Source organism: Triturus cristatus, chromosome 2_2, assembly GCF_964204655.1.
Source record: "Triturus cristatus chromosome 2_2, aTriCri1.1, whole genome shotgun sequence".
NCBI lineage: Eukaryota > Metazoa > Chordata > Amphibia > Caudata > Salamandridae > Triturus > Triturus cristatus.
The window spans coordinates 1,141,977,737-1,141,998,105 of NC_140582.1; the positions used below are offsets into that span (position 1 = coordinate 1,141,977,737).

At 46.4% G+C, this 20,369-nt stretch overlaps 1 protein-coding gene across 2 annotated transcripts in view; it reads right to left on the reverse strand.

Moving 5' to 3' along the window:
* The window catches only part of LZTS3 (leucine zipper tumor suppressor family member 3), a 190,683-nt gene that overhangs the window by 30,293 nt on the left and 140,021 nt on the right, over nt 1-20,369 (reverse strand). Inside the window, exons 3-6 of one of the 2 annotated variants that reach the window (XM_085642683.1) lie at nt 900-998; nt 703-806; nt 493-580; nt 344-408 (exon numbers count right to left, since the gene is read on the reverse strand). The exons of the other annotated variant lie outside the window; for it this stretch is intronic. The gene's annotated coding sequence lies outside the window, so the exon portion shown is untranslated. The remainder of the gene's footprint in view (nt 1-343; nt 409-492; nt 581-702; nt 807-899; nt 999-20,369) is intronic. 2 annotated transcript variants of the gene reach the window in all.

Here is a 20,369-nt window from a genome sequence, read left to right on the forward strand (position 1 = left end):
AAGAAAGCTAGAAGAAGAGAAGGAAAGAACGAAAGTTAAAGAACAAAAGGGAAGAAAGAAGAAAAATAAGAAAAGAGAGGAAGAAGAAAAAGAAAGGAGAAACAAGAAATAAAGGAAAGTCCAATTGATAAAGAAGGAAGACAAACGAAAAAAGAAGAAAGAAAAAGAGGAAGGACAGAAAAAACAGAAAAAAAAAAAAAAGAAAAAAAGGGGGGATGTGGAACTGGTTAATGAAGTGAGAGTGTGATGACTGATGTCAAATTAGTTAGTTATTGATGAACGTCATTTAACATAAGTACTAGCTCTACTCATGAGCCGTGGATGGATAAATAACAATGCTTACTTCAAGATGTAGTCTAGCGTGTAGATAGCAGGTGAAGGATTTATCTGGAGGTAGTGTTTGACGGTCTGAAATGACCAAGAGACAGGATATAAGGAACTCAGTAATGATGTCCGTTAAAAGCTGTGTCATTAGGAGGAGTCTTCCAGTACCTGATAATTGATGTAAAGCCTCTAACCATGGGATTTCACAGAAAATGAAAAGAGCGTTGCCGGGTGTTACAGGTGGTGGTCATGAAGCCTGTAAAAATAATAACATGCTGTTGTAGCGGTATAGAAGGAACTCTGTTGGCAACATCTAAAAGAGGGTTTTTCTTATTAATGATATATGGATGTGCTTTGTATTTAATATAGTAGAATTACCTGTTCTATCTGCTAGAATGGAATATCACATATGTCGGTCAAAAGGACTTGAATGAACGGAGTGTTCATTCATGGGTTCAAGATATATTCCTGATGCAGCAAAACTATGGAGCAAAAAATCCAAAAAATGTCATTAGAAATAATGCGTTCTTATGATGATCGGGCATTGTGAGAGTTGTAGCTGTTTCTTTATTTACCTGTTTTATCCCTGTGTGAACCTGGTGAAGGATTGCCGCAGATGATAATAAGAGTGGAGCCGTATGGATGACGGGCGTCTGATATTAGGGACAAATGTCCTGAAATGAAAGGGACAGGGGAGGGAAAAGGAAAGGGGGGGGGAGGAAAAGGGTAGAATGTAAAATGAGTATATATATGGGGAAGTGTGTATAACGATGGTTAAGTTAAGTTGGTGTTAAATATTGCGGTTTGACAATGACCACGTTGAAGCAAGGGATCATTATGTGCCAACTGCAAATGGGGGAGGTCAGGTAAAAAATGAAGGCTGCGGGATGGATGTACGCAGCTAGTAGATCGTATCAGCGAGTGCGGGGAATGATTACATACCCGTTGCAAAGGCTGAAGTCAGGTGAAAAATCAAGGCTGGGGGATGGATGTTATAGGCTAATATATTTTATCAGCGAATGCATATGGCATGTAAATAATTCAACAGGTTTCGAGAAATAAACGGATTGTTCGTTAAACTACAAAGCGCTGGAAAAGGTCTTTACCTGGTCTGCGGCGTGATGAGGTGCCGATTCCTTCTTTGTGGACGTTTGCTCAGCTGAGGATGATGCCGATAAGCGAGGATGGCGGGATTCGCGTTCGTTTAAATAGTGAAGGTAGGAGAATCTGATAGGACGTTGCTAACTAGGAGTGCTACGTGGGTCGTGAGTGGGTGGGGGAATAACTTGTTATCTTTGGGAGAACAGGGTGCTTTAGACATTCTATTTCGGGCTAATTGGTCAGGGGTAATTCTGGGTGGTGGAGATGGTGTCCTTTAAGAACAAAAACCACTGACATATAGTCCCCGTGTTGTGGGTCAGATTGGGAGACATCAGTCGTCTTACCTGTCCTTTCCTTCTCAGCCGATTAGGCTTAATGTTTGTAAAAAGGAGAGGTAGTAACGTGGTAAAGTATGGTCGTTTTTGTTTCTGTCAATTTGTTCGAACACCACTGTGTTCAGGCCAATTATACACTTACCAAAGGGGTGTATGTCGTTAATTTATTCAAGAAGAAAAGAGGGCAAGAGAGAGCCTTTTGCGAGGGAGGGGGAGAGAGAGAGAGAGAGAGAGAGAGAGAGAGAGAGAGAGAGAGAGAGAGAGAGAGAGAGAGAGAGAGAGAGAGAGAGAGAGAGAGAGACGTGTGCATCAAGTAGGCTATTTTGGCATACATACGACACAAAACGAGAGAGAGAGAGAGATGGGTAAGATAATAGGCCACTTGGTGCACACACAACATGGAGTAGCATGGGTCTGTTCCATGTAAGAAAACACAAGCGGGGAAAAGACATAAATTCGGTGATCACGTACACACAAATGCCGGATAGGGTGTGACAGTACATGCATCAAGACGGAGACTCAGGGCTGCGTCGAGCACGGGGACCTCTCCTTTCCTGTCCTCTATTCCTATGCATGCTGCGTACCTTCAGTATTTTGTAGTTCATCTTATGGGTTGTCTGACCCTTTATTCTCCTCCCTTTGATCGGTGGACGCACACTTCAATCATACAATGACGCTCTCTTCAAGTGATCCGAACATGAAATGCATACACATTCATATCGTATAATCGTAGTACACACGCACAATCGTATCATACAGTTTTTCATGTTCCCAATGGTGGTCTGTAATTTTACACACTATCTCACAACGTTTGTCTATGTTTTCCCTGATATTGAACTTGGTGCGGTCCATGTCCACTCCACTCTCCAGTCGGAACTTCGTCGTGACCTATAGAGGGGAAATAAGAGGGGAGGGGAGGTGCAGTATTCAAAATACCCCAGCGCGCGCAGACACGAAAGGTTCTACTTACCATGTACCAGGCTAGCCGCAGGGGTGGGTAATACCACGGACCCATTATTCTTTAGTTCGAGGCAAAGATGCTCTAGTTCATTCATCTCCTAAATTCGCGTTCCCTGGTCGTGCATGTATTTCTCAATTGGTCGTGTATTATGGTGCAGGATACCATACCTTGCATGCGACATATACCTTAAGTTATAGTTCATTATTGATTTGACAATTCTTGGAAAAAGGGCAGGCGTGATGGGTACAAATTCCGTTAAACAAAAAGATTTTTAGGCAAATTGTGTCTGTATTATCTGTATGCTTTCGCTTTAGGAGTAACAATCATTTATTCAAAAGAAAAACCTTCAACAACCTAGATGATTAGTCATGACACTGATTTCGTAATTCCTTTTTAAGAAGCCCTTTATTTAAAACAATGTCAGTATGGAAATACGGGCCTACAGCCGCCATAGACCGGCCACGGTGTGAGAGGCGTCGAGCAACATGAGCAACACTAGATTAACATAAAAATCGGTTCCCCCCTTTCCCCCACCATCATGTGTGAAAGCATCGCATACATATATATATATATATGTCTTTTTAACACAAATGTCACGTGGCTGGAACGCCACAAGGAGTTATAGGCCACTCCTACATCAGCGCCATCTTGGGGCGGGGTCGGGCCAGTGCACAGTCTAAGTCTTTCCATGAATTAGCAGTTGAACCAGAATTCCTTTCGGTAGTTCGAGAACTTTCGTTAGCGTCAACTTTGCGTCAGCATGGCGTCACTGCAACCTTGTAGCAAAGCCACGGTTTGTTCTTAGGGCGGGGCAGCAGGCGGGTTCTTCCGCCGACGCTTTACTTTCTCACTGCACCAAGCGGAGGCAAGGCGGCTGCCGCCCGGGGGCAAAAGAGCAATGGCGGTGGTTTTGTCCTTACCGGAAGTCCGCAGGAGTCGAATGTCAAATGACTCCAACCAATTCTGCAAGGCTGAGGGGAGCGTTCTGTCAAGGGTGGGGCCCATGCCCTAGCAAACAAGCTTTCGAGTCCAGAATTGTCTCACGGTGGGCCAGGCCTGGAACCGGAGGGGTCAACCGCCGGAGTTAAATGGCAGCAGTAGCAGCAGCTCTTCGGTACAGTCACCGGAGAGGAGCCAGCAGCAGTAACAGCGGCAGTTCGGATGGTACTGCCACCGGAGTGGTTCCAGTAGCAGCGACAACAGCAGTTCGGATGGTATCACCATCGGAGTGGGTCCCCGATTACCTTGCTGCGGGGGCCCACTCCTCACATCGGGTGCTAGCGGCAGTCCTGGTGAACCCGGTGCTTGGGTGGTTGCCTGGCGGCCGCGTGCAGGGGTGCCGGCTCAGCCGAACGGCGAATGAAGTGGCAGGGCGCAACTCAGCTGGCTGACGTGTGAAAGATGCGGTTGGGGTGCCCTCATCTGCTGGCGAGCCTCCACCTGGGGAGGTGGGGGAGGCCCGTCCGCGTCGCCTCCCCCCGCCAGGGCACCCTCCGTTATTGAAGGAAGAAGTGACTGGGAAGATCCGCACAGCGTGCCAGGGTGAAATTCAGCAGGCCGATGAAAAAGATGGCTGGGGCAGCTTAGCTGGCCGGCGAGTAAAAGACGGTTGGGGTGCCTGGCAAGCCTCCACCTGGGGAGGTGGGGGAGGTCCGTCCGCGGCGCCTCCCCCCGCCAGGGCATCAGCCCTTATTGAAGAAAGAAGAAGAGAAAGCGGAAAGGCCCGCACAGCGTGGCGGGCTCCGCCTTGGTGTTGCCAGAACTTCGGCGCTTCGTATAGCCTCCGGCCTATTCGCACAATCGCTCGCCACTGATGTCAATGGATTTTTGCATGGCTTTTATAGCCCAAAGTCAACTAAGAGGGACCGCCCAAAACAGGCCAATGTTGCAATTTCGAGGAAGGAGAGGCGAGGACGGTGTCACGTGGACGTTAAGGCTTTGGGATGGAGGTTGCAGCAGACTGTCATGTAAATAGTTGTTTTAAAACGTGTTTTATCCTGTTCATTTTGCCGGAATGTTGTTATACTTGTAATTTATTAAAAATGTTTGACCATACTATTTTGCTGGAGCGTTGTACGTATCAGCGATCTGGTTAGCGTATTCGGAAAAAATGGCGTTTGCTCGATTGCACGTGATCCTAATCAAGTGTGGTGGCGTTGATGGTGGGTATCAACAAACTTCCGGTTGTGTCTATTGGGGTCCCTATTTTTGTTCAGTTCCAAAAGGACCGGGCACTGGGATTTCCAGTGTCCGAACCCTCTACAGAACGCACATTGATTTCCATCTAAGTCTCTCCGTCCGTTGTAGGGTGTAGGTGTATGGTCTCTAGGGGGTAGTTTTCTAGGGGCGGTTGGTTGGTAATTCTCTTTTGGGGGTTCCCTTCCTATGGTCACCCCTTGTAACTGTGCTATCATCACCCTCTCCTTTAATTCCTTTTTCTTCTTCTCTGACGCCCTATCGTTCTCGTTCTTCTGGTTTTCGTAGTATTGGGCCATCTGGAGAATCGCTGCGGGTTTGGAGGCTGCCCAACTGCTCTCGCTGGTCTGTAGCTTCTGGGAAACTTCTTGAGACAGACCCTTTACATAATTCTGGACAAAGAGGTGGTGTCCGGTTGCGGTGGTCATGTCTTGGCCACTGTAATCGGAAAACACAGTCTCGAATCGGGAGAAGTATTCAGACACATCCTCCTGGGGTTTCTGGCGGCAAGCCGTCACTATCGGCCAGTCTACCTTTCTTTCTGGGATTAGAGTCTTCAGCTTTTGTACAATCTTGTCTGGGAGCTCTAAGATGGCTTTCGGGGGTTTCTGTCCAGGTTCTCGCTGTTTGTCTATGGTATCGAGTTGTACCCAGCTATATCCGAACGGCTCGGCGTGGTCAACTTTCCGGATTTGTTTCCACACATCAGCCGGCAGGCATAGCCCAAAGAACAAGTCGATATCTGCCAACGTCATTATCGTTGAGCCTAAGGCTGTACCCAATTCAGTGTAGAAGGCGGTCGGGTTCTTTCTCAAGTCGGGTAGAGTCTTTCTAAAGGTCAAAATATCTTGCCGGTCCCACGGCTGGTAGACCCAGTTATATACAACCCTTCCCTTCGCATCTTGGTGGTTGATGTCGTCGTGTGTTCCCTGACCCCGTGGGGGGACCCAGTAGGGGGCAGCTTCTTTAATGGGCATCATGGCATCGGCCCTTCCTCCCTGGGGCTTAGTTGCTATGGGGGTTTCTGTTTTGGTGGTCTGTCCATGTTCTTTAAGGTGTCGGTAGACCTCGAGTGTACGAGTGAAGAGGTTCGTTACATCGCCCTCTCCTTCTTCCCCAATGTCTACCTTCCTATATAGGGCCGCTAAGCCTTCGGGACCTTTATCGTGGTATCTGTCCTCATATGCATTCAGGGCGTGATAACAGAGCCGTACGACGAAGTGTCGTCTGCGGCTGTCGGCATACGAGCTATACACGTCTGTTATATACTCCTCACTTTCTGTTCGCTCCACCAGCGTCCCTACTATCCTATCGATTCCTGCTCGTTCATCCTTAGGTAATCGATTCATTCTGGTGGACTCTTTCTTTCCTATCTCATGGTCGTCTAGCGTTGTAGTCGGCGTTGGGTTCGGCACAAGAGGCTCAGCCGGCGCGGAGGCCGTGAGGGCCGAGGCCCCTGTACTGCTTTCGCTCGTGTTCGGGGGTTGTGGGTGTTGCACTATTGATTGGGAGGGTGCATACGGAGGGGGGCATGTAAATGATCGGGGGACCTAACAGTAACTCGTCATTCGTTCGCTGCTTGGAGGACAACTCAGGGTAGAGCAAAGAAGGGGTCCTAACAGCGTACTGGCCTGAGGTTTCGGGCTCCTGTCTTAGTTTAGTTTCCCTTCTCTCCTTTATGTCTTCTTCTAACTTTCTAGCGGCAAGGTGAGCTGCCTTTCGTAATTCCTTTTCTGCTTTTACTTCTTCCCTCTTTTTCCGTTGCGTCGCTTCTTTGCGCCACATGCCAATACTGTCAAGCATAGTAGGCGTCGTCTTATTGCTACGCAGAGCTACTTCTAGCGCTTCTATCTTGCGGTCGTCGAAGGATCCCATCAGTGGCCACTGACTTTCGGGGTCCTTCTTGGTATATTTATGCCACAGCTTGCTATAAGCTACGGCGACTAGTCCATATTTAGTGAACATGTCCTTATTAGGGGTGCCTTCCAGTGGAGCCGGGTGGTTCACCTCTAATAAGCGGTCCGGGCAGAACCAACTACCAATCAGTGGGGAGAAGATAGGCATGACGGGTTTCAACGGGGACAAAAGTCAGCACTACCTATCTTTTCACTGCTTGCAAAGACTAGACAGAATATCTCTATTCCTCGTTATTTGTAAGCAGAGAATACCTCCAAAGAACCAATATCGAACAACTAGTGTTCGGACAATCAATCAATCAATCAGTGGGGAGATAAAGATAGGCACGACGGGTTTCAACGGGGACAAAAGTCTGCGTTACCTACCCTTCACTATTTGCAAAGACTAGACAGAATATTCCTATTCTACGTTATTTGCAAACAGAGAATATCTCAAAAAGCACTATTCTTCAAAACAATCAATGTTCGGACAATCAATCAATGGGGAGATAAAGATAGGCACGACGGGTTTCAACGGGGACAAAAGTCTGCGTTACCTACCCTTCACTATCTGCAAAGGGAGAGAGAGAGAGAGTATTTCTACTCCTCCCCGTTTGTAGACAACGAATATCTCAAAGAGAACAATCAATGAGCAATACTAGTATTCAAACAATCAATCAATTATTTCGCACTTTTGTCGTATTTCACGACCTTACCCGGACCGCGTGGACAGTTTCTCGTCTTCCGCCTCCAGCGCCCGATCGTCCTCTATTCTCCGTATTTGCCGCGGCACTCCTGATGGTTCCCAGTCAGGACCGTAGATCACTCGAGAGAGGTCTGCTCGGAACCAGTGAAGTTCGGATGATCGGCTGCCAGACGAGGGTCTATTGGGCAGGAGCTCTCCCGATCGTTGCAGTCGTTCACTCTGTCGTCGGGACCTCTCCCACTGGATCCACGTGTCGCTGATGGGCCCCACGTTTGGGACGCCAATTGTTAAATGGTAGCGGCAGTTTCAGTCGATAATCTTTCAAGTATTTGCCCGGCGGTAATCGCCTCTCATACCACTCGATAATTTACCAATAAAAGAGGCAGGCGCCGGAGACTGGAAGGCGGGAAACAAAGTTTTATTCCGTCGGAGCAGAACACATCAGATCAGACAGCAAGGTATCGTCACGAGGTGCTCTAACTGCATCTCTGAGACCTGGTCTCTTATACACTGGTTTATTGCTTTATTACACATAGTATATTCTTGAGATTCCCTTGATGTGCGGGGAAATATCCCCTGAAGCCCCGGCTCAGATCCGATCCCACACATGGTTACAGTAGAGGTTCCCACCCTACCCGCAGTGGGAGATGGCTATCGCGCAGCAGGGAATTCCGCTAATTCCCGGGGGTGTGTGCAACCGGCCGGGTCTCAGGGGGTAGGGGCTTTGATTCTACTGTAATCCCTTTGATGTGGGGTGTTTCCCTTACAGTAGGGGCAATAAACTGCATCCGCAGGGCTAGGCGATGGCCTGGGACCAGTTCAGACAATGGGGCGCAGAGGAAGGGGGTTATCAAAGGAGAGGCATGACCATGTATGGGTTGTCGGTCGGAAGTGGTTCCGTAGCAGGGTCGCGCAGAAGGAGAGGTTTTATGGCCTGTATGAGAGAGCGGGGGTGGCCAGCGCGCGGGGGATGCTTGCAGCGCCAGGGGAAAGCGCTGGCGGTCGAGAGTGAGCGGGGAGAGAGTGGGGTGCCTAAAATGGCGGCCGTGCGTTCGCTTGTGCGTGGTGCTGGGGAGGGGCAAGATGGCGCAGATAATGTTCAGTTTGCGAGCTAAATTTCCACACTACGTGTTCCAGGGGTGGAGGGTCCTGTAGATATAGACAGGGTCCTTATAAAAGATTTATAAGCCATGGTGTCTGAGAAATTGCCCAGTTCATTTTTCCCATTGCAGATCCCCAGCCTCATAGGTTAATATGGCAAGAAGTTATTAAATCATAACTAATATTAGGGAGGTCATACAAATATAATTCAAGGACTTCCTGGAATGGTATTGATACATCCAACAATATGCTACAATGTACAGCCAAGAAGTTTTAAGACCTTCTTGTCTCTAAGCCAAAAATCAGCCTTCCAGTGATCTGCCCTGATTGGTCAGAGTTCAGTGGATTAGTCAGGCTACTTTGATGAGGTGATAAGTAGCCCCTGGGGTTAGAGAGCCATTCTGGGAGGGCAGGGTTCTGCTACATATGAATGCCAGAGCAGGGGAGGGGTTGTAAAAAATAATCTCCAACAGAAGAAGGAGACGGACAGGAGAGGCCAGTTTAATTTACACCCCTACTCTTTGAACCCAGCCAGATGGCAGGATTAAGGAAGGAATGAGCAGATGTGAGGTAAGGAGAAGGGAGACTTGGAGATGAACCATCCATCCTGAAGGTAGGCTTAGCCAGCTCTTGTCTCTTTGATGGAAAATCAGCCATGTTGAATTTTGGAGAAATTATGCTCTCTGGGAGACTGTGGTGCAACACTTTGGAGGATATGATTATACCCTCAGGTGAAGCCCTGCACCTCACTGGACTGGAGTGCCCTCCTGCTTGACCCAGAGAACATGGAATACATATCTGAGAGGTGCAGAGCCTCTCAGATCTGCTGCTTGAAACTAAAGTAAGAAGAAGGGTCCATGCAGAGATTTAGATTTGCCCCAACCAGGTCCTGCACTCTGAAGACTGCGCCTGCTGCACAATTTAGAACTACAGCCCTGTGGACTACCTTGCTTCAAAAGCACTAAAGAGGGAACTTCTTGCAAGCTACAGATTAACTGAGATCACCTGGACCATCACCACCAAGAACTCCCAGCCTGAAGTACTAGCAGTGGATTTGTAAGGGTTGTGACCGAGTGGATTGTGGGAACTGAAGTCCCAAACTTTCAAGGACGATCTTGGAGCTTCCAGATCCTTAGAAAACGTTTTGGACACTTTGGGGCCCTCTGAGGAACACCAGGAAGACATTCCAGAAGTTTGGACAACTTTGGTGCAACTTTGCAAAAAAGTTCCAGAAGTGGACCAACTCGACCTGGCCAACAAAGCAGATGACCTTCAACCGCGAGCCAGTCTGTAGTCCAGGTTTGTCCCGCTAGAAAAGCTCCGGAGGTTCAACTTCCAGAGTTTGACCAGGAGTTGGCTGAAACCCAAGTCGGAGAACCCTTACAGAAGCCGGCCTGGTGAAGAGCAGTGAGGGACCCCTTAAGAAAAAGCTCTGTAAAAGTAGGAGAGGTGACCGGAACCAACCGCGAGAGCCAAGTCGTCCATCTTCAACCGTGAGCAGGCCTGGATCCCTTGTTAGTCCTGCTGGGATGCTTCGGAGGTCTGACTTCCACAAGTTTGACCTGGAGCTCATTGCAAGGCAAGTAGGTGAACTTTCACCGATTCCAGACTGGCTGAGAGTTTCGAGGGACCCTGTGAAGAAAAGCTCCGAAAAGTTTCTAAGACAGAAGGTAAACTTTGGCCGAGACGTACTGCGAGGGGTAGCCAGGCAGGGCTCCTTCCCAGTCGGCCTGAAACTTTGCATTTGTACCTTTCTTGGGTGATCAGATGTCCCAATAGGCGCTATTGGTTTCTATGTGCTATATAGTGCTAAATCTTTAAAGATTTATATCTCCTCTTCCCTACATATTTGCTGTTTTGGTGTCATTTTAAAGATAAAAATATTCACGTTGTTTATAAATTAGTGTTGGATTTTTATTGTGAGATTTGTCTTCAATGTTTACTGAACTGGTGTTTTTAAATGCTTTACATACCTGTCTGTGAAGTTAAGCCTACCTGCTCACAGCCAAGCTACCAAGGGTTGAGCATGGGAATAATGTTTTGAGACCTATTCTGATCCCTAAACGGTGTTAGTGGCCTTACTGCCAGGGGCAGATATATATTTGCCACTACTAATAATCCCTTTTCCAACACTGTTGGACACTGATCCTTCAGCTGAGAGAAAGGTTAATGTGACCATACAGTCTATCAGAGTCAGTCCATGGGTGACATTGCCTCCCCCTGCAGACCTCTTACACCTCTTATGTTATCTTATGTGAACTGTGTCTTGTATAATCTTGTGATTACAAAAGGACCAGTGGTGCTAAGAGGAAGAACCTAACACAATAGGAGCAATTCCGCAATTAGTGTTGGTAAATAACAGTCTTAAAAAAAAGATTTTCATGAAGCTTGAGGACCTGTAATACAACAGTTCCAAAGAGAGGTTGCCACTACAAAGAAAGCAGTACTTCTTAAGAACTCTCCTTTGTTATGCTATAGTAGTGACGACAGTGGGAAGGGGGATCGTGGGGACCGCAGGGGTGCACTCTCAATCAGATTCTGAGTATGGAAGACTGGGTCAAGCAACATACGGCAAAAGGGGCAGCACAGAAGGGCTTAAAACTGGACCCTACAACTGGCCCGCCCTCAGTGACACAAATTAAGAATAGGTAAGATGGAACACTGATCAAACACAAAATCATGCAAACCACTGCAAGTCTTTGAAATATGTTAATTAATTATTAAGGAAGGCAAAGACAGCTGCTGTGCGCATAGTCAGATGTGGACTTAACCATTTCAGGATTCTAGCGTGTCTTGCTCGAATGAGAAGGAAGGTAAAAACTACGGGGCATATCAGCAACAACCGGCGATAATTATCGCTAAGCGCATTTAGCGCTAGGATAATTATCGCCGGCTAACGTGGATTTTTATCGCTGAGATAGCGTGCTATTAGCAACGCTTATCTCAAAAGCGATAAAGATCCTATCGCTAACTGCCAAACGTGAGATTATCGCTGGAAACCCAGCGATAATCTCATGAAGATTGGCGTTAGCTTGATGATAGGGCCTCACATACATAGCCATGATATCCACCTTCCATAGGATATCATGGCTAAGTCAGTCCTGGAGCAGGCGTAAGGAAAATAGCGATAACAGGGGTTATATCGCTACTTTTCTTGCCGCTATGCTTCATAGCGTGGGGCTTGATGACAGGAGAAATGTCGCTTAGCGACATTTCTCCAGTCATGTCAGGTCAGGAACGCCCACTTTGCATCTCATTAGAGATGCAAAGCTGGGCGTTAAGAATCTGGGCGCTAATGCAAGGTTTCACCCGATAGCATGACCTTGCTGATTAGGTGATAAAATGATTGCCGCTTTTCGCCGGAAAACGGACGCAAAAGCGGCGATAATTTTATATCGCCTCGTTGCTGATATGCCCCTGAATCTTGGCATCTTCACCTATTGAATTCACTGCAGAAATCTGCAGCACTGTGATGAATATGTACCTTCTCATCCATGATTACTGGATTGGACATGGCCTCACACTGGTTAGCGAAATTGAAATAGGCCAATCACTTAGACACCCTCTGAAGAGCATGATCTGTGTTTTAGATACAGGTGTATACAAGGCTCAGAACATATTACCGTGCCGGAGAAAGCTTTGTTGTCGTACTATCTCGTCGACCGTGACCAGCATATCACTGTCCAGCCATAATTGCTCTAATAACTTAGATATTGGCCTTTTGAACCTAATGATCGTACAGAAATTCCTAATACATTTGATTCGGTGAAGATATCTCCAAATGGAATTATGATATAGAGAATATCATTTCTCTTACAACTTCCTCCAATCACGAAGCCATCTTTGACCCTGTTATACAGTGCCCTGAAGAAGTACTGTATTAGGACGAAACGCGTCGGCTGTGTTGTGTTTCAATGTCCAATTTTACATGAATATGGAATAAAGAGACAAAATCAAGGAACTTTCATCTGTTTACTGATTGGAGTTGGACTTTATAACTGTTCCAATTGACTTGTTTGCTGTAGTGTGGTGCACCTGTGCTTTTGTTTTAAATGCTCAGAACATATTGTTTTGGGTCAAGGGCAATAAGTTTTAATGTTTATGTTGTCCTTGGGACAAGTAGGCCCAACCCCCTGCAGCACAAACCCTTTGGCTGCCGGATTACATCAATACTTTTTTGATCAGGAAAGGGCATTGTCTGCAGTTAAGGAAATAGTTGTCTCCACATGTTAATGCTCTTTGAACTTGTATTTATGGTTAATTAATACAAAGCCTTTATTATTAGGGTGAGCGCTTTTTAGGAAATGGTGTAAGAATGCACTACTGACAGTGGTTGCAGTATAGAAATGCGTACACACGTTTGCAAAGTTTAACAATATGAGGCTGAGGATATGTACATTGCTTCAAGGATGCTCTCTAATTAGATGCAAATGTATGCAAAACTTGAAAACAAGATTGTTGATTCTTTGCTTTCAAAATGAAATGTTCATAAAATAAATGCAACTGGGAAAAAACGTTTTTCTAAACTACTGTGAATTTTTTGTTGCAATTTCTTTGAAGCATCATTTAGTGAAATGTGTTTGCTATATGCAAGTATTTCCCAAAAATATTCATAAAGAAAAATCAGTGTAACCCGTTTGTACACCAATATATAGGAAACATGTGTGTCAGTGAGCTGTAGGTGGTGTCAGTACAATCTCCTTACACCACTTTCCTTCCTGGCAAGTTGGTGTTGAGAACGTGTAATCCCTTTGTGACAAAGGTTGTATTGCCCTTCCAGCTAAGTCACCCTACCTGTCTTTTTATCCCCGCCACATCCATTGGAGGGGATGAGAGGCTCCACCAGCTTGAACGGACCAGATAAAGAGACCTCCATTTTTATATAGAGTGCATAGAGGAATACCTCATGGACGACCATCTCTTTGTGGACTTTGTTGGTACCATGAACGGGAATGCGGTGCAGATATGGATCGTATCCTATGCATAAAGACATGCTATGCCATGGCCATGAGGAACCCCACTGAGGGCCTACCTCAAAGGTGTTAGTGTGGTGGGTTCCTGTTCTGGACAGACATCTGTCAGGCTGTGACACTGGCGTCTGTGCATACTCTCACCAAGCGCCACTGCTGCAACAGTGACATCTGCAGCGAAGGCTGTTTTGCCTGCTTGATTCTGCAGGTCTTTTTGGTGTGAACTCACTCCTCAGACCCTCCACCGTGTGCGAGGTACTGCTTGGGGATTTGCCGTTAGAAGTACTTAACTTCTGTAATGCTTTTTCTGATGCTAGCACAAGTAATCATTTGATCTGGACCCAGTCTGGCACCTGCGACAATTCTAAAGGTGATAACAATGAGGTTAGGTAAATTATCCCCCAGAAAGAGCATTACTGAATGTAAGTAAGTTCAGCTTCCGTTCCAAACGAAGCTGCTCAGTTCTCATAACTTCCACCAAGCATGGTAAAAATTTGAGAGCTGGAGTATTCAACGTGAAAATGTCAATTAGCTACTGGCACGTTCCAGAATATTCAAAAGGCACCAATTAGGAGATGAGATTAGGGTACGTGACAGAAAGGAGAGTGAAGAACCCTTCTGAGTTTGTCATAGACTAAATAACTTACCAAAACATTGGAATAAAGTGGCTTGGAAAGGAAAAGAACTCATGGTTTTCTCCTACAACTAAAATATGGCAAAGCATCCTTCATCAATCTACTGGGCTTCTTGATGTTACTCAGATTAGCTCGCTCAGCATGCCCTTCTTCATGTATGACAACAACGTCCAGATCACTATCTCACTAGGTGGGGGTCTTTCATTAGCTGAGCTTTTGCAACATTGAATGAGTCCAGTTTGGGAGGGAAGGGGTGGTGTTCGTCTTAAAGTCAACTCAGATAAAACTGAGACTCTTGTGGTTGATCACTGGTCTGGTCTGACTGCTCCTGGCCGACATGAGATAGGACCCTGTCTCCCACCCTTCCCACCACCCGAAAGAACTTAACTCCCTTTCTCTGGGTTCATATTAAGGACAGAATGGGTCATGGTCACATTTGTGCCTTCTTGCGGTGAAGGGGGAGTCTGTCTGTTCTTGCACCCACGCTAGAAACCCCCTCCCTCAGAGTCTTTGCATCATCTTTACTCCGACAACTTTTCCCAAAGCCCTGATGGCCCAACTCTACATCAGCCTACTACTGCATGGACCTCCCGTCTTAACTTCACCCTAGTGCCAGGAAATCTCTATACTTTACAAGAACATCACTAACATTCGCCCACATCAGCAAAAGGTTAGAAACACACCAACGATGGTCTGAACAACAGGATGGGGCATAAGTCTCTGACTGCGTAAGTTAACCACCATACATAACGACACACACCAAACCCCGTCAAAATGAAGAAAGGGATTCCAATACAGTTTTACTTAGAACATTAAGTGAAATTCTGTACAATCTAGGTAAAGCGACTCCCATGCAGGTGCCTATGGAGAAGGACTGAACAAAGATGCCTTAGTGTGTCCCAAATCCCAGTACAGATAACAACATAAGCGCTAAATCTCAGGAGTGTTATGCAGGCAGGTGGGCATCCAGCTGAGGGCCATTCCTGCCTGCAGCATCATGTGATCCTGACTGCCAGGTGCGGTATATGTGGGATATGTTTATCAATTTCAGAATCACATCCTCGCAGTTGCATTTCTGTAGTACTGCGCGTGCAGATTCCAAGAACACCCCGTCTTTAGTTGTCTGCACTTGGGGACAAAGAGAACCACTGAATGCCTGCAGTGCTGACAGCTGGTATGTTTACTTAGCTGTGGAGGTGAGAGTTTGTTTGAGAGCTTAGACAAGAGTTTGTGCATGGTGGAGTCCAGATGAAGCCCTTGCAGCTGTGAGGCTACTTTCTAAGAGCTCATTGGCTGCAGACACTGATTTCCTTTCGAATGTGTTTGCTTTTTGGTTAGTAAAAATGAGTTAAGTTAGGATGCAAACCTAGCCACCTGACTCGCCTAATGTACAGCCCGCATTTCCCCGGTGCTCGCACAATGCCATAAAGCAAAATAAACTTTAAAACACACACAATCCTCCTTTGAAAAGGCTTTTCTTCAAGAAAGACCCTGAAAAGAGGACTCTTTCCTTTCACACATCAATGTTTTGAACAGTAGCCAATCTGCTAAAAAATGCCCATTTGTTGTAGGTGTGACTCCTTTAATGATTGTTAGATAGTGTACGTCACAGGTTTCACATTTTGTTTCTGTAAAGTTATATTGAAGAATGAACTAAAACAAGCGTGGGCAAAGCCACTGAGTCTGTATTTAATGTGCTAACATATGGAAACTGCATTAATGCATGCCTGTATTTGAGTGTGTTCGCTTATAAAAGCCAGGCTTATTAACTTTGGCAAAGCTTTTGTGTGAAAATAGAGGACGAGAAACGGTGGATAAGAGACGGATAGAGTAAGCATCAGGGAAATTGGAAGAGAGGAAAAAACAACGGTAAATAAATAGAAAGTGAATAGGAAAGCCGTAGAGGAGAAAAACAATGAGCAAAACACACAAAGAAAATATGCACACTAGTCCGACTAAAACATTAAAAAAGTCTGTTGAAGAAAGAAAACAAAAAAAGGATTGATGCCTGGATGCAAATGCATGTATAGCATAAATAATTTCCTGTGTAATGACTCAGTGTGCAATGCAAGCACTCTATAGAAGAGGGAATGATCCACCCAACGGCCAGGAGCATGATGACCAATGCAAATACTTCTCTGGTTAGAGTCAAAGCCCACTCTATGTATATTTTAGATAACTGGTAACATTAGGTCATGCGTATAGCTGTGTTGTCCAGCCGGACCTAAAAAGAAGGGATGAGATGTTCCTGAACCTTGAGCCATAAAATGGTTTCATTCCCGAGGCTGAGGAAGACCACTGAAATAAAATGGACCAAGTTATCAAGATTTTGGTGACTGTAAATGCAACTTAAATGCTCAAAAACTGATCAGCGGGCAGAAAAGCGCTGATCCTAAATCATCGAGTCAGGATCAGCAGACTTTTGTTGGCTGCACATAAGAGTTTTTTCTCCAAACGATGTTTTCTGTTGGATTAATGACTGACAGGGAAAAGAATGGGTGCGCTGTAACAAAGTAGCAAGACGGTGGGGACCCATTACTGTTCTACATGCCCTTTAACATGACCAGAAACTTACTCCTACAAAGAACAGGATTCTGTACCCCAGGGTACAAGAAGGATGTAGTGCATGGGATTTCTTATGGGGATGGGGAGAAAAACAATTAAATGAAAAATGCACTAATGCACACGCTCACCAGGGGGTAAAAACCGAGGGGTGAAGTCTCGCTGGAGTACCACGTCTGGAAGGCGCCTATGAGGTGATGCGATTCTCCAAATCGCGGAAGTCTATGGTGCATAAATATATGTATTTTTTTGTCAACCAAGCCCATAAGGTTTACCGCACGCTTCATGAACCAGCATTACCCTCTCAATGTATGGGGGTTACAAATGTAGAGGATTAAAGGGGCTCACAGAACTGAGCAGGAGCGTCATCCACAGGGTGGACCATCCATAAAATACTGTAGTCTGTGCTTTTGACACGGGGATGGAGTGTTTGTCGCCCAGATAGAACACGCTGTGCAGACATTCTTCCTGAAGACCGGTGTGCTTGGAAAACACAGCTGGCAGAACATGAATGTTTCTGAACCATGCAGGCACCCGCCGTGCCAAAGCCACCTTTCTAAATGCCAGGCCAAAAAGGCAATGGCATTCCAGAGAGTCACAATGGTGAGAACTGGCAGCAGAGCCCTGAAGCACATCAAAGACTCTGCCCTCTCTGGAAAGGAATCAAGCAAAACATGCCTGTGGGGTGGGGTTTGTTGAAATGGTTGGATACACTCCAGAAAAGGGAAACTCCCACCGTCCAATTAGGAACGCAGCACATTAGGGCCTGAAATATCAAGGACTAGCAATCTCAAACAGAGCAGAAACAGGGAAGCCAGGTATTGACAAAGCCAATCATTCTGGCTTTTGTAAGAGGGAAAGGGTCTTGCCAAGCTTCACTATCGCATAGCACAGATACAGAATGGACAGCAGCAGTGCAAGGTTCCCTAGCACTATAAACAAGACCAAGACAGGTGGAAGCAGCATCAGTGCAGGGCATCACACACGCCCAGTGCATGATCACACACACGCACACACAAACCCTCCCCCAGTTACAACGTGTGGCAGTAGTGCAAGCGTCCTTTACATACCCAAAACTGTAATGCCAAAACCACGTAAGTGCATGCTTCCTCTCACACACACAATAGGCATACCATGTGTAGCATTCGTAGCATGTGTAACATGTGTACCATCAGGGCAAGCCTCTCTCACCTCTACACAACAGCAGCAGTAAACTCACTAGCAGTGCAAGCAGCTCTTGGAGTGAGTGAGGGTGTGCATTTGTTTTTGTGGTGGTGCTGCATGTGAGAAGGTCTCATGGGATGTGATCGTGTGATGTAGTAGTAGGTGCAACGGTGTGTTTTCAGATGTTGTTGTGATGGTTTGCACTCCAGGCTATTTAAATGGTATAATGTGTCACCCAGTTGTTTTTGAAGCTTGGATGCCTGTATAAAGGATTCAATTACACCTTTCTTCAGAGATCTTTATTGAATGAACAAAATGTAGTCCCTGGCATCACAAGAGGATTGCGCAGGTCAAGAGAGTAATTTGCATGTTTTTTTTTAAAAAAAACCACAGATTGTGGTAGTGCTCAAACAAATCAACACATTTTGCAGGTCTGTTAAAACTTTCTTTAGAATGGCTACACAGCAGTCGTTCATTTTTTATTCTTAGCTTTATTTTGTAGTAAAATACTGATCATTATTCAATGAAGTCATCTTCCTTCATTGATACTCAGAATAGGTCGATCTTCACTCAGATAATCCCCTGACATCAAGTTGTTTGTCTTCCAGCAGAGCTCCTTAGAGCAATATGACGTCATTGAGTGCGGCTGGCTTTGAATGCTGCACAACAATTCGAAGGGCAGCATGCCAGAGTACCAGGTTCAGCAAGGATGCCACACCTCCTGCACAGCATTGCCTCCTAAAGTCCAAACCCAAGTACCAGATACAGAAAGTGAGCAACACCTCGGTGCAGACCACTGCCCCCTTGAAACAAACAGACCACTGCCCCCTTGAAACAAATACCCAAGTATCAGTTCCAGCAACAGAGCAGCGCCTTGGTGCAGACCACTGCCCCTTGAAACAAACAGACCACTGCCCCCTTGAAACAAATACCCAAGTATCAGTTCCAGCAACAGAGCAGCGCCTCGGTGCAGACCACTGCCCCCTTGAAACAAACAGACCACTGCCCTCTTGAAACAAATACCCAAGTATCAGTTCCAGCAACAGAGCAGCGCCTCGGTGCAGACCACTTCCCCCTTGAAACAAACAGACCACTGCCCTCTTGAAGCAAATACCCAAGTATCAGTTCCAGCAACAGAGCAGCGCCTTGGTGCAGACCACTGCCCTCTTGAAACACACAGACCACTGCCCTCTTGAAACAAACAGACCACTGCCCTCTTGAAACAAACACCCAAGTATCAGTTCCAGCAACAGAGCAGCGCCTTGGTGCAGACCACTGCCCTCTTGAAACACACAGACCACTGCCCTCTTGAAACAAACAGACCCCTGCCCTCTTGAAACAAACAGACCACTGCCCTCTTGAAACAAATACCCAAGTATCAGTTCCAGCAACAGAGCAGCGCCTTGGTGCAGACCACTGCCCTCTTGAAACACACAGACCACTGCCCTCTTGAAACAAACAGACCACTGCCCTCTTGAAACAAACAGACCACTGCCCTCTTGAAACAAATACCCAAGTATCAGTTCCAGCAACAGAGCAGCGCCTCGGTGCAGACCACTGCCCCTTGAAACAAACAGACCACTGCCCTCTTGAAACAAACAGACCACTGCCCTCTTGAAACAAATACCCAAGTATCAGTTCCAGCAACAGAGCAGCGCCTCGGTGCAGACCACTGCCCCTTGAAACAAACAGACCACTGCCCTCTTGAAACAAACAGACCACTGCCCTCTTGAAACAAACACCCAAGTATCAGTTCCAGCAACAGAGCAGCGCCTCGGTGCAGACCACTGCCCCCTTGAAACAAACAGACCACTGCCCTCTTGAAACAAATACCCAAGTATCAGTTCCAGCAACAGAGCAGCGCCTTGGTGCAGACCACTGCCCCTTGAAACAAACAGACCACTGCCCTCTTGAAACAAACACCCAAGTATCAGTTCCAGCAACAGAGCAGCGCCTTGGTGCAGACCACTGCCCCTTGAAACAAACAGACCACTGCCCTCTTGAAACAAACACCCAAGTATCAGTTCCAGCAACAGAGCAGCGCCTTGGTGCAGACCACTGCCCCTGCAACCAATACCCAAGTACCAGTTCCAACAAAGGAGCAACATCCTGGTGCAGACCCATGCTCCAAGAAACCCGTTTCCAAGTATCCGTTCAAGCATGGTTGAGATATGGATTAAAACAGGGCTGTAAGTGGGTTGAAGAAACTGGGGGGTATCTCAAAGGGGTGTGTCCAATGTAATTACGGGCGTTGCTTAAAAACACGTACGCTAAAAATCTGTGCTTAGCATAGTGTGTTGCCCGCCTGGTATTTTGCTGCTTTTGTCATTGCCTCCAAGTATATAATACAACAATTAACATTACACCGACAAAAAGCCAGGACTATTGCCTTTGTCAATGGTTGTTAGTTGCATAAGAT